Raw genomic sequence first — 13,887 nt, forward strand, 5'->3', positions numbered from 1 at the left:
TAAAATGCCTGTGGACTTCAAATGATTTTTACATAGGTAAAGAAACCTTAGGCACAGCTGGCAATAAAAGCAGATTTTACTTTGTACAGCCAAATCACTTTTGGGTTAAAAATAAATGAGTGAAAATTGTAAAGAAAATGATGGTTTTATTAATGTGTCACTGTTCTCTTTTGACTAGTGATCTACATTGAGGCATCATGTTCTTACCAGGTCAGTCATGGGAAGACCAGAAATGAAGGGGAGGGCAAAACACTGCAGAGCTCGTTAACTGAGAAGCTAAGTATAAGCAAACTCTAAAACAGTATAAATAAGTTGCTTTTAATAACTTACGTTATTGGAGATACTCATTGAAAACATCAAAAAGGTCAAATGTTCCTGTTTTGATTTTATAACCATGAAAACAATTTTTATTATTATTATACTTATAAAGTGAATGCTAATTTATTTTACAGCCTGACCACAGTTTACCATCCCCTCTCACCTCCTGGTCCCCCCCCCCAAAAAAAAACTCCCCTCTTCATCCCCCATCCTCTCCTCCTCCATTTCTCTTAAAACTCAAAAGTATGTTTCAAGAAAATACTAAAATCTTATTAATAGAAAAATATTTTTGCAGATTGACCACACATTTTATTCACTAATTCACAAATTCATATACATTCATTATGAAACCCATCACAGCATTTTGCGCCACGTAACACAGAAGGAATGTACCTCTGAAGAACAAATGATACGTTTGTCTTCTTGTCTGTAATTTCCTATCTAGTTCTATCTATTTGTCTGTCTATTGCTACGTAACTACCTATCTATCTCCCTGTCTGTCTGTCTTTCTATCTATCATCTATCAGTCTTACCTATCTATTAGTTATCTGTCTGTCTATGGCTGTATGCTTTATTTTATCTTCTTGATTTATTGTGCAATACTCCAGAGCAGTGATTCTCAACCTGTGTGTATGACCCCTGTGAGTTGAACAATCTTTTCATGGGGTCATATATCAGCTCTCTTGTATATCATATATTTATATTACAACTCATAACAAAAGCAAAATTACAGTTGTGAACTAGCAAAGAAATAATTTTAGGGTTGGGGGTCACCAGTACATGTGAAATTCTATTAAAGTGTCCAAGCATTAGGAAGGTTGAAAACCAGTGCTCCAGAGTATCCTAGAATATTAGACAAAATGAGTCCAAAAACTAAATATTTGTACTTGTTACACATCATATTTTTTTTTGTTTGTTTTTTTGAAACAGGGTTTCTCTGTGTAGCTTTGAGCCTTTCCTGGAACTCACTTGGTAGCCCAGGCTGGCCTCAAACTCGCAGAGATCGCCTGGCTCTGCATCCCGAGTGCTGGGATTAAAGGTGTGCGCCACCACCGCCCAGCACATCATATTTTCTATATAGAACAATAGCTTCATTACAGTCAAGAAGAATATTGATTTATGGTGTTTCTGGTAAATAATGTAGTTTTAATTTTCTAAGCATTCAAAATCTTTCAAATGAATGTAGGTGTGATTTCAACAATAATAGTTTTTAGTATAATTATGATGACAAGCACAAGAAAAAGTGCTGGGATTAATGGCATGTGCCACCATGCCGTTAAAGGCTAGGCTCACAACCAAAAATATAAAATGTGTATTTTTAAAATTTCAATTGCCTCAATTTCCTTTGTGTGTGCATGTACATATTTGTAAATGTTGAAGGATATATGTGGAGGTTATAGCATGATTTGGGGGAGCTAGTTCACTGTTTCCATCAGGTGGATTTGAGTAATTGAACTCATGCGGTCAGGATTGGCAGCAAATAAATTTATCCACTGAGCCATCTACCAGGTCCTTGAAATGTACATTTTTAAAATGTACATTTTAAATATTTTTGTTGTTCAAGGAATCATTTCTACTTACTGATAAGATTTTTGTTCTATTTTCCTTAGCTTGGTTTTGATTCTTTGAGACAGGATTTCACTAAGTCTTAGCTATCCTTGGACTCAATATGTAGGTCAGGCTGGCCCCAATTCCCAATTCTGTCTCTGTGTCTGCCTTTAGAATTCTAAGCAAGTGCCTCTGTTCCTGGCCCTGATAAGATCAGTAATAATGACTAAATTAAAGTGGGGAAAGGTAGGGGTGCAAAGACAAAGAGGCAGAGGCAAAGTCTCCCCTGACTGACAGAAAATACAGAGTCCGGGTGGTGAACCTTTCTTCAGCTATCAGTACAAATGAGTCTGCATTTACTAGAAATGTTTAACTCTGGATGGAACTTACGCTCATCAAATAGGTTCTTTCTGTCACGAGTGAAGATCATTACAGACAGACACAACTATGAAACAACTCCTCCATGTAGGCTCAGGAGTAGACATACTGTAAGAGCCAGAGGATCAGAGCATCTACTTCAAGCTGTGTCCTCTAGAGATGAAAGAAAAGCTGGACCTATGGATTGTAACAACCAGAGGGCCAAAGCATCTGCTATAAGCTGTCTTTTAGATACTGGAGAAAAGCTGGACCCATGAAATCTCAAAAATGTGGCCACATAAACAAGACCTGAAAATCATAGCACCTGCTGATGTGATCTGATGTGATGGATGGAGGAATTCTCACAAGGCCCCACCACTAGATGAAGATACAGGCTATTAACTACTGCTAAGAGGAGAATCAATCTACTCTAAGAATAAATTCTCTGATAGGTGATTCAGTCCCATATGGTCGACCCTAAACACACACATGAACAATGCTGAATGGACTTGCAGGTTGTGTGTGTGTGTGTGTGTGTGTGTGTCTATGTGCACATGTGTCTAAAACAATAGTAATTAAACAATATGAGGAGTGAAAGGTACATGGGAAGGGTTGGAATGAGGAGAGAAAGGAGAGAAATGTTGGAACTACAGTACTCATAGGAAATTCTCAAAAAAAATAAATAATACTTTAAAAAATAAAGAATATGAGCAATAAAAAATAAACACAGCTACTCCAGAGTAAGTGGAGTTCCTGGGCTTTAAGAAAACAGCTGCTTACTTGCTTTGTGTTTCCTCTTTTTAAGTTCACTATACTTCATGAAGACAGCAACAACCTAACCTCTCTGACTGAGGGTCCTACACGATCAATGAATACAACAGCTTTCCCTATTTTAAGAAGCCATGATGTGGTCTGAATGTAATATATGAGAGAGGAATAAATAAATAAATAAATAAATAAATAAATAAATAAATAAATAGCACACACATACACACACACACACACACACACACACACACACACACACACACACACATTAGAAGAAGACATGGAAGTTAAGTGAGTTAAAGTGAAACAAATCAATTGTCATATTCTGTTAAAACACATTTCATATGTGTAGCCAGCTAGATGGCTCATCAACTAAAGGTGATTGCCACCAAGCCTGACAATCTGAGAAGAGGGACAGGACCCACTACTGAAAGTTGTCCTCTGTCTTGCATATGCCCTCCATTGCATGCATAAATACAGGCACATATATACGAACACAATAAATAAGCAAATGTTAAAAAAACTAATGTTATTGATTATCCAACTGAACAATTTATATACCTACATTTTTTATAAATTATATATACTCAGATAATACATTTTTGATTATAAAATACTATTTTCTAAAACCTTTGAAGAAAGTCATTCCTCACTAAGTTCTTTCATTTTGTACTCATGAAACAGTATGATGTGATGTTTTTCTATGATGCTGAATCCATTACAAGTGTTTCATAGAATGTAGTCACAGAACACTGAGCAAATATTTGGCTTGCTCTTAAACACCACAGCTGACAAGGAGTAAGAAACTCCTGTGATGTTCTTGGAAGTAATTTCAAATCACAGAAGGTTTTGTACAATGCAACAGAAAAATCAGAGGCACAAAGAGAGAGAGAGTGCAGAAGATAAAGTGAGACGTAGCTGGAGTTATCTCCAGTCCCGTCCAAGCCTGCTGCCACTCAAGCCCAAATACACACAGAGATGCTTATGTTATTTAAACTGTTTGGCCTAATGGCTCAGGCTTCTTGCTATCTAGTCCTTATATCTTAAATTAACCAATTTCTATTAATCTATAAGTTGCCACGTGGCTTGTGTCTTACCAGTGTCCTTAAATCTTGATTCTCATGGCAGCAGCAGCTGGTAGCGTCTCCTGACTCAGCCTTCCACTTTCCAGAATTCTCCTCTCTCTTGTCCTGCCTATACTTCCTGCCTGGCTACTGGCCAATCAGCATTTTATTTATCAATCAATCATAGCAACACATTCACAGCATCCAGATATCCACAGCAGTGAGATGAGAATGTCATTAGGAAAAACAGATTAGCAGATAGTTCAGTGGTCAAGTAGCACACCCGTTCAATGCCTATATGCACAACTAAAATATGATATGCGAGAAGAAAGAGATAGATTTGGGCTGAGGAGATCTATACATAAACATGAAACATTCAAGACTTTCCTGATTGATAATAGTGGCATTGAGCACTTCAGTGAGTAGTGACTGTGTGGAGCTACATAGAAACACTAGGAAAGGGAGGTGGAGAGAAGGGATCAGTCTAAAGCAAGTCTTCCAGAGAATGACAAAAGTATTTACTGACCTTGCTTCTTAAATCTGTTTTAAACTAGCATTGCATGTGGAAAGAGATAGTATTCACCACCTGGAAGAGAATATTAAATCCAAGTTGTGACTTGCCTGTTTTAAGGGAGAGCATGAGGGAGGGGAAGTTTCTTTCAATGAGCACTTTAGAATTCCTGGTTTCAAGTGGCAGCAGGGGCCTCTGAGAGCCCCACCCCACTGGAGCTGCCCTGTGCACGCATGGTGGACTCTTACATGCTCTCCAGTGCTGCCTGTTAGAGGAATCATAAGGCAGAGATCAGTGAAAAGAATCTTTACAGAAATAGACATTATCCCAGGAGCCAGTTTTAGGTTGGGCATAATAGGAGATAAAATAGAGAGATTGTGACCTTCATTTTTATCTCCCTTCAAGCTGATGGCTTATTCTTGGCATAAAGCCTTATAGCTGAAATTTAGACATAAAAGAATTAAAATATGACTTTGCAAAGCATATATGTATCAGGGTAGGGTGTATTGTTGTGAAGTAGGGCTCTGGTTACACAGTGTGCACCCGACTGTATTTCAGAATAAACTTTATTTTATATCATTGACTCTTGGAGCATTACTTCCTTATCCATTTGCAGTATGAGCTCATCAGGTAATTCAGAGCATTTTGGCATCAAGAATGAAAGCACAGTTTAAATTTAATTCCCTAATCTATCAATTATTTCTGCCTGTGTATGTTTTCATGATCATGCATTTTCATGGATCTCTACACTGAGAATGCTAACTTGTTGTGCTCAGCACACTTCATATACCCAGCGCTCACAATGCAGCAGCACACGGCTTATTCCACAAGAGCAGTTCACATACTTCCTTGTTGTTGCACGGGTATTCACTTAACTAGTCCATGAGTTCACTAACTGTCCTATTAAATGTATACCATTTAATTCACAATTATTCTAACTCACCCTTAATTCTGTTCTCAGTGACTTAAGGTTTCCCAATTCATAGCAATTCAAACAAAAGAAGAGGAAAAAAGAGGAGGAGGAGAAACAGGGGAGCAATCTTTTAGTTTTGGTCTAATAGGTTGAATATCAGCAATTATTTCAGGACAGACCACACCACACTCTAGGCTACATGACTCCTGTATAAAAAATAAAATAAAAAAATAAATCCAAAGATTCATGTATGCTCTATGCTACTCATGTTAAATGACATGTATGTTAAATGACATGTATGTAGTATTACATAGTGTAATTTATAGCATGTGATAAAATATGTTTTGTGGCATAATGAATCCTATCTAATGTACCAACTACATAGTGAGCAACTTGATGTACAATCATGGGACAAATAGAGTTGCTTATTCTGCCAAGTGTCATTTTTTTAAACTATTAATAAAACAAAAGTGATATGACTAAATATTTTTCTTAATCTCAATAATATAATCTTATTACAGTTGACTATAAAACTGAGGAAAAATAGTTTGCAGAACTATGTTAAAAAGATTTCTATCTTTCTAAATGTCAGAGTTGTTGGAAAAGTCAAAATAACTATATAAAATATATTATTAAAAGCTGTTTCAATGAGTAGTGAGCTGACTCAGCTCAAAAAGTCCTTGTGCATAAGCACTATTGTGGAACCGAAGTCAGATCCCCAGCACACACATAAAAATAAACCAAGTATGGTGATACATGCCTCTAATTCCAGCTCTAAGAAAAACAAACAAACAAACAAACAAAGGATCCTTGGAGCTTGTTGACTACCTGGTCCTGCCTAAATGGAGTGCTCCCATTTCACTAGGAGATTCAGCCTCAAAAAGTAAGGTGGAAAGAATTGAGGAAAGCTTTCAAGTGTCAACATCTGATCTGCACATGTATTCATTCATACACATGTGGACATACATGCATACAAACATGTCACATGTATACATCCTCCTCTCCAAATAAAACTCATTTTAAATCCAATGTGCCCCTGAGAGAGGAATTTGACAAGAGTTCTGTCCTGGGACTCAGAAAATCCTGGTCAATGAGAAAAGAGCCAATCACCAAGGTTATATGTATGATATATTAATTCACAGGAATTCTGAAGGTTGAGGTCAATTATATTCTGAAATTTAAACTAAACAAAAAATCAAAACAACAGTTTCTATTTAAATAAGAATGTATGTTGGACCAAATTTGAGATTCTTAGTTCAGATACAGCTGACAGAATACTAGCATGTTAGAAAAAAAAATGTATCTAAGGGAAGATAGAAAAAGAAAGTTTATTAAATCTCTGATACATAAAAAGAAATTCTTGCAAAATTTAATGCATCAAGAGTAAACTCATCTCACATTGGGCATATATTATAGATTGCAATGTTTTTTTTGTATTTAAGTTACATTATTATTTCATTTTCTTTTTGCATTCCTGCTATAGTAAAAATAATGAAAGCACAGCAAAAACATAAAATCAAAAAAGCAAAGCATGAAACTCAAAGGAATATATTCAATACTTTATATGTTCCAATTTTCTGAGAACTAAATCTAAAAATTCAAGCATGACACAATGGGATGTACTTGATTTCTATACACATTTAATTTGTGAATGTGACTTATGTCCCACAAATGGATTTCCAGCTTGGCTCAAGAACTGTGAATTCTAGTTTTAACTCCCTTACTAGTAAAGGGACAGCATTGAGACTCAATTTTTCTGTTTCATATATTTTGTCTGTTAAGAGAGTTATAGGAGTATACAAGTCCCCAGATCTCTCTAGTTTAAAAACAATGTCATTGAGGGACCATAAAAATTCAGATTCTGATCACATAGATCTCATATTGTATTTGTTTCTTTTACTAGAAAAGTGACATCCTCAACCACCTGAGACTAGCAAGGAGATCTCCCCAAGGCTGACCAATACTGCCACAGCTGGCTACATAGAATTTGTCTTGGCTCTGTCTTCAGGACAACTGTCTGACAACCTTTTGTGCAGCCTTTGGAAGTCTGAATAAACACACTTAGAAATGATGTCAATGTAAACCGGCCTGCAGGAATGAACGGAAGGCAGAGTGCATGGCAGAGGAAATAACCCACTTGTTTTCTTGCCCGATTTTCATTCACTTTGGAGTAACATATTAAGCATTTTGGATCTTGAAGATAGAAATACAATAAATGGCTTGTAAAATAGTAAGTTTCTACTCTCCCAGTTAAAAAAAAAAAGTTCTCTCTAAGCCTGATGGAGTAATGTCCTGTTTGTCATTCTTCTGACCTTCCTTTTCAAATTTTAGTTCTCTCTTTGTAATGACTTTTAAAAATAAAGTGAAATCAAGAATAGGAATGTGAAGTCTATAGCAACACTGAATTTCTCTCTCAGCTTCTATAAATACTTATTCCTAACGATTCCCTAGCAATTTCGGTAATTAGTATAAATGATTTAAATTAAAGCATTTTGGCTCAATGACAATAGCTACTGCTACTATGGTTATTTATTATATGAATTGCGACAAACTGCATCTTTTCATTCCCCACAGTAATGTTAATTTGTTCTGCTACTAGCAGAAAAAAAAGCAATTGTCCCATCAAATCAGCTACTCTTTTGGCAAAGAATTATTTTAATTACTCATTGAATGTACATAGAATGCATTAGAAGCAGATTCTGTTGTTGAGTGCCTCAGTTTACATATTTCCCATATTTATGCATCAATAAATATGCATGTGCATCTTCAATATCATGCAATACATGCACTACACATATATGTCCATACACTTACATATCAATGAGGCTTAAAAACAAATTACTATTTTTGAGCAGTGATTTAATACAAAGCATGCTGGCCTTGTTTTCACACATACACACTGTTCTAATTGGAGGAATCACTCTCAAAAAGATCTGAACAAATTTTAATTTGCTATGCCACATTGGCTCATATACCAAGGATTGTCATTTTTAAATCAGTAATGCTCAGACCCCTTCATTCAAGGTTATTCTATAAAAATGTTCGAATGACTCATGAAGCATGAATATTCATTTGACACAGATACATACATCCCAAGCTTTGTTTTCATATAAGTTACTGCTGTGGCAGACATTTCTCATTAAAAGAGATCGTTTGTGGTTGAAATCTGTTGCAAGCTTATCAAAGCACCCTCTGCTTTCACAAAACAGAGGGCATTTGATCCAAAATGCCACATGGGTATCACCATCGGCTTGGCACTCTGAAATACATACCCAGGATCTGTTCTTCCTGAAGCTAATTGAGTCTGCCTCCCTCAGATATATTCTCCACATCACGGTCACGTCTGATCAGTGTGATCTCTTGTCATGAAAGGAACTCAATGGTTTCCCAAATCCCTGGGGATAAAGCATACAATTATTAACATGGCAGAGGCAATCATGGTTTTCTGCCTTGTTCCTCTGCCTTGTGATCTCTGCTTCAGCAATACTGACACAGTTTCCAGAATGTATTATTTGTATGCCTCCATATCTGTGCACATTTGTGGGAGCCCGTTTTCAGGTTCCTCACGGCTTTACCCAGCAGGTCTGCATAGAGAGGATGATTGGACCATGGGCCTGAGTGCAGGTGTCTGAGATGGTCTGCACTTAGCTGTGCTGGGGAAGGGGAGGTCTTTTGCTCCACCCCTTGGCACTTCTGTAAATACCCTAGGGCAGAGACAGTCAGGGTCTACTGGAATAGGCTCCAGGCCCTCTCGGGGCTATCCTGTATTTTCTCTCTGTCTCTATAATCTAAATCATTCTATCTAATATTTCCTGCCGCTCATACTCAAGAAAACTCTGGGGAACTGAGGGGTTAGTGGGTAACATTCTGTCCTTTGCCTAGACTTTAGCCTCTTTGCCACCTGGTTCTTCTGCCCTCAAACCCCGCCGAGTGAGCTCTCGGCCCCTCCCTTAGGAGCTAGTATAACCTGAACTTCCTCTAAGTACCTGTCACTGACAGCCACCATCCAAGCCTTTTCTCAAGAGCTAAACAACCCTTTTGGCATCCTAGAACTTGTAATTATCCAAGTGAGTTTGACATACTATGTCATTACTGATGTTTAATTCTTTGACTCTCCCATAAGTTTTCTTATAAATTCATTGAATATAAGGATTATTTTATATTATTAACTACTATGTCTTAAAACATATTAATGAATAGGTGTATAAAAATATCTAAATGAATGTGTAAAAATAAATGGGATTAGATGAAACATGAGATATTCCTATTAATGTAAGTGACAAATGAGAATCTTGTTCCAAAGCCAGGAACTGTGCCCTATTAACAAAAGAGGAATAGCAAAATGTAAAGTCCTTCCATGTTGTTTTACAGAAATCATTATCTCTCTCTTCTGTATAGAAATTTTAAAGTTTATATTTATTTGAAATTCTTCCTTCTCAATCATTGCAACAGGAAAAAAAGTAAATAATAATTCTGAAAATTTTATTTTGAGTTCTTAGAAAACGGAATGAGCCTTCATTTCTGGTCTGCTGATTTCTCTCCATATAGCTCATGCACCTGTCATATCTTGATCATTTCACTGACTGTTATGGTTATCTAATGCTACATAACAAACAGTTTGAAATTTTGTGGTACAAAAAGTCATGATCATTTATTATTCTTGTTGCTCATGGTTCAGGGAGTTGACATAACTCATCTAGGTAGTTATCACTCAGCACCTCTCATGAGGCTTGGTCAGACAGTAGAGCTGGGGTTTTTCTGACAGCACCCTCATTTACATGTCTGGAGATAGATGATGACTGTCAGCTAGAACTTCAGTGAAAGCTTTCATCCAACACTTCTACCAATGATCTCTTCATATAGACTAGGCTTCCTGACAGCATAGACATGAGGTTCCAAGTATTAGGCCAGAGACCATCAGAAGTCGCATGGCTGTTGCTCACATGGACTTGGAACCAGGACTCTCATTTCCCCTGAATTTTACTTTTTAAAATGTATATAAGGGCCACTAATAGTTGAATGGAATAGAATTACATTCAAATTGAGTGTGGGGATGTTTTAGAATCAACAAACTTAACCTCCCACGAGGCTGCAGACACTCTTCTTGCTCATTGCTTCATTCTTTCCTCACCCACTTTCTCATTTAGACAAGCATCCTTAGTAGTGGGATGCCTATTGTCAATGTTCTACTGTATGTGTATTTGAACTTTTGTCTGTGAGATAATCATGCTGGAGAAGTATGTGACCATGAGCTTTACAACTATGTCTCCATGTGAATGTGAACACACTTGAGTAGGCTCTGAGTGCACAGGAATATCTGTGCAGTCTCATAGACAGAAGACGCAGGCATTCCCTTCCATTAATAATTCAAAAATAATTTCATAAGGTTGTGAATTACTTTTTCTGAATCATAACTGACTGATAGATTTTTTAATGGCTCAGCTGGGATGTTAAAATGTTTTAAATTAGATAAATGTGATGGTTCCACAAGACAGTCTAGCTGGGCCGTGGTGGTGCATACTTTTAATCCCAGCACTTGGGAGGTAGAGGCTGATGGATCTCTTTGAGTTTGAGGCCAGCCTGGTCTACAAAGCTAGTTCCAGGAAAGGCTCCAAAGTTACACAAAGAAACCCTGTCTGGAGAATAAAAAAAAAACAGTCTATACAGTTATATTCTTAAAATGATTAAAGTGACACATTATTATTGTATTCATATGTATATACAAATATTACAATTTCTAAAACCCAGAAATGTTATATACCCAACACTACTGAGTTATGTGCTTGGAATGGGTCAGCTGTACAGTTTGAGAATCAAATCTCAACACAGACTTTTTAGAATGTTCAGAGTATAGATCAATTATTCTTAATAAATACTTGAACTAATATCCTATGCAACATTGAAAGATACAAGCTACATACTGTGAAGCCAATGGGTCCAAAACACCATTCTATAAACTGGTTCTCTCACACCCCCCTTTATTGTTCAATAATTAAAATAATTTGTATTATCTTTCTGTCTCCAGAGACTTGTGTTTGCCTGTTAATTATCAGAAGCTCCTTTCATCTAAAGAATGGCTTCTCTAGAGTGATGCTCGCACTAAAGCATCATAATGTCTACAGCAAAATAGCTGAAGTATCCCTAAGCCAAAAGACAAGAAACTCGCGTCAAGCAGTGGATGCTTCCTCAGACAGTTCACAAATTATTGTCAATTCTGCATGTGCAATTCTCCTTTATTTTATTTATAACAAATTCCATTATTAAAGTCATATTAAGACTCCCATGTTAAATATGTATAAGCAAAAAATATATGTGAATAAAATGCAAAAATATAAAGGCATGTAGATATAGACTTGCTGGTTATGGTTTGCTTTCATTTAAACTAGGCTCAAACAATTAAAAAAAAACTCAACTGTTAACCTTCGGTGAAGCTTGGCAGCTGTCTGGATTTTCAGATAGTCTGGTTGAGCCCAGACTGTCAACTCCCAGTTAGAACTGTGCTTTAATTCCACAGTAGGCACCAGCTCAACATGGGATGCCATGGCAGAAGAACCAATAACAGTATGTAGATGAAATGTTTAGGTTCTCCAAGAAAAGATTTTTAAGGTAAACTTTGTTCTAACTCTGATATCATCTCTGTTTCTTAGTGATCTTGTATTCACTCTCCCTAGTGGACAAGTTGAATAATAATGGATTGCATAATTGAATCCAGGATATTGGTAAACATAACTAACAAGAAGCTTCTGCTCAAATATGTATGATTTATGTATGATGTATAATAACATCCTTAGGCTACTCCCAAGTTGTTGCTATATTCACTACATAGAAGGAAGTTGATATTCTGCAAATAAAATTTTACAAAAACTCATCATGTTTGAAATATCCAATGTGTTTATTGCCTCCCTGCCTTAGGAACATCTGAAATTAAAAAGTCAATATAAACAAAGGCCACAGTATTCCATGTAATTATCTAACCCTGCTTTACCTAAACCTAGACAACATTCCTATATAATGCAAAAGTTGTTTGTAATGATAAAACAACAGAGAAGACTAATGTCCAATCCGCTGATGTACTTGAATTATCATGCTGTGTATTCAAAACCAGGATCTTTATTTACCAAATCAATTCTGAAAGAATGGGTTGTTCATTAAATCTTTGCTGTGATTTTCAAGTGTTTTATTTCTGTGGGTTTTCCTCTAATATTCTTGACCCCCCCTGTATCCTACAATCTCTTCTCCCTCTCCTCAGCATGACTCTCCAAGCAGGGCCCAATGTTTGGTTATGGGTCTCTGAATCTGCCTCATCAGTCACTAGATGGTCATTGTTATGATTCTTAGGCTTACAGCTGAGTAAGAACATTTGTTGCTTTTCTCCCTTGGCACCTTGCGTAGTTCTGTCTGCCACTAAAAGGGCTGTTTCTCAGGAAAGATACTTCTAGGTCTGTCAAAGCTGGATTCCTCCAAGTCCTGTCCCCAGTGTGTGTTATCTTCAACATTAGGATTTTACCTTCAAAACCTTACAGGAAACCAAGGGCAAGAGCAATAGCCGATATTGTTTGGGGAATGTCTTGGACTTCCCAAAACAACAAATGAAAAGGAAGTTTCTCATGTTAGACAATGATTTTTTTTTTGTTATATAGTCAGTCACTGCTAAGGAGACCATTGTCATCTGAAGTATCATAGCTTCCTTTAAAAAATATACACATATATATGGTGTTATTTTATTTGTGCTGAAATGTGATTTTTATTTGTATGTTAATAAATAAAGTTGCCTGGAGATCAGAGGTCATTAAGCAGAAGTCTGGCAGTGGTAGCCCAAGCCCTTAATCCGATCACATGGCAGGCAGAGTCTCTGTGTGTTCAAGGACACAGCCAAGCATGGTGACACACGTCTTTAATCCCAGTACGAACCATAGAGACCTGGATGTATGTATAGACAGGCAGTGACGAGGAAGTCATGTGGTTGGGTTTAGAGCCAATGAGAAGGCAGAACAGAAAGGCAATAAAAATACAGGACACAGGAAGAAGGTCTCTCTCTCTCAGGGGAAGGACGGCAGCCAGAGGTAAGCTAAAGGCTGTTTGCTAATGCTCTGATCTATTGGGCTTTTAATTCTGTACTTGGCTCTGTGTTTCTTATTTAATAAGACCATTTAGAATTTTGTCTACACATATATGTATGTATGTATGTATATGCACATATATGTAATTGTAAGCAAACAAAACAATATGATTTTATGTCTGTATAAAATATCCATAGTGTAGTTTATCCCTTCTCCCTCCCTTCCATTCCCTCTGCATTATCTTCCCCTCTCTCTCTCAGGAAAAGTCTTCCTCCCACTCCACCCTCGACTCTGTTTTTTCCATTTTCTCACTCTTAGAGCCTATCTCTTGCTTTTTCCCCTCTCTAG

At 36.8% G+C, this 13,887-nt stretch overlaps 1 long non-coding RNA gene across 1 annotated transcript in view; it reads left to right on the forward strand.

The window, feature by feature from the left end:
- The window catches only part of LOC121827189 (uncharacterized), a 47,802-nt gene extending 35,455 nt beyond the window's left edge, over positions 1-12,347 (forward strand). Inside the window, exons 5-7 of the long non-coding RNA XR_013049035.1 lie at positions 179-210; positions 7,383-7,709; positions 11,505-12,347. This is a non-coding gene — a long non-coding RNA (uncharacterized LOC121827189). The remainder of the gene's footprint in view (positions 1-178; positions 211-7,382; positions 7,710-11,504) is intronic.
- The last annotated feature ends 1,540 nt before the right edge of the window (positions 12,348-13,887 follow it).

This window comes from Peromyscus maniculatus, chromosome 2, assembly GCF_049852395.1.
Source record: "Peromyscus maniculatus bairdii isolate BWxNUB_F1_BW_parent chromosome 2, HU_Pman_BW_mat_3.1, whole genome shotgun sequence".
Lineage (NCBI taxonomy): Eukaryota > Metazoa > Chordata > Mammalia > Rodentia > Cricetidae > Peromyscus > Peromyscus maniculatus.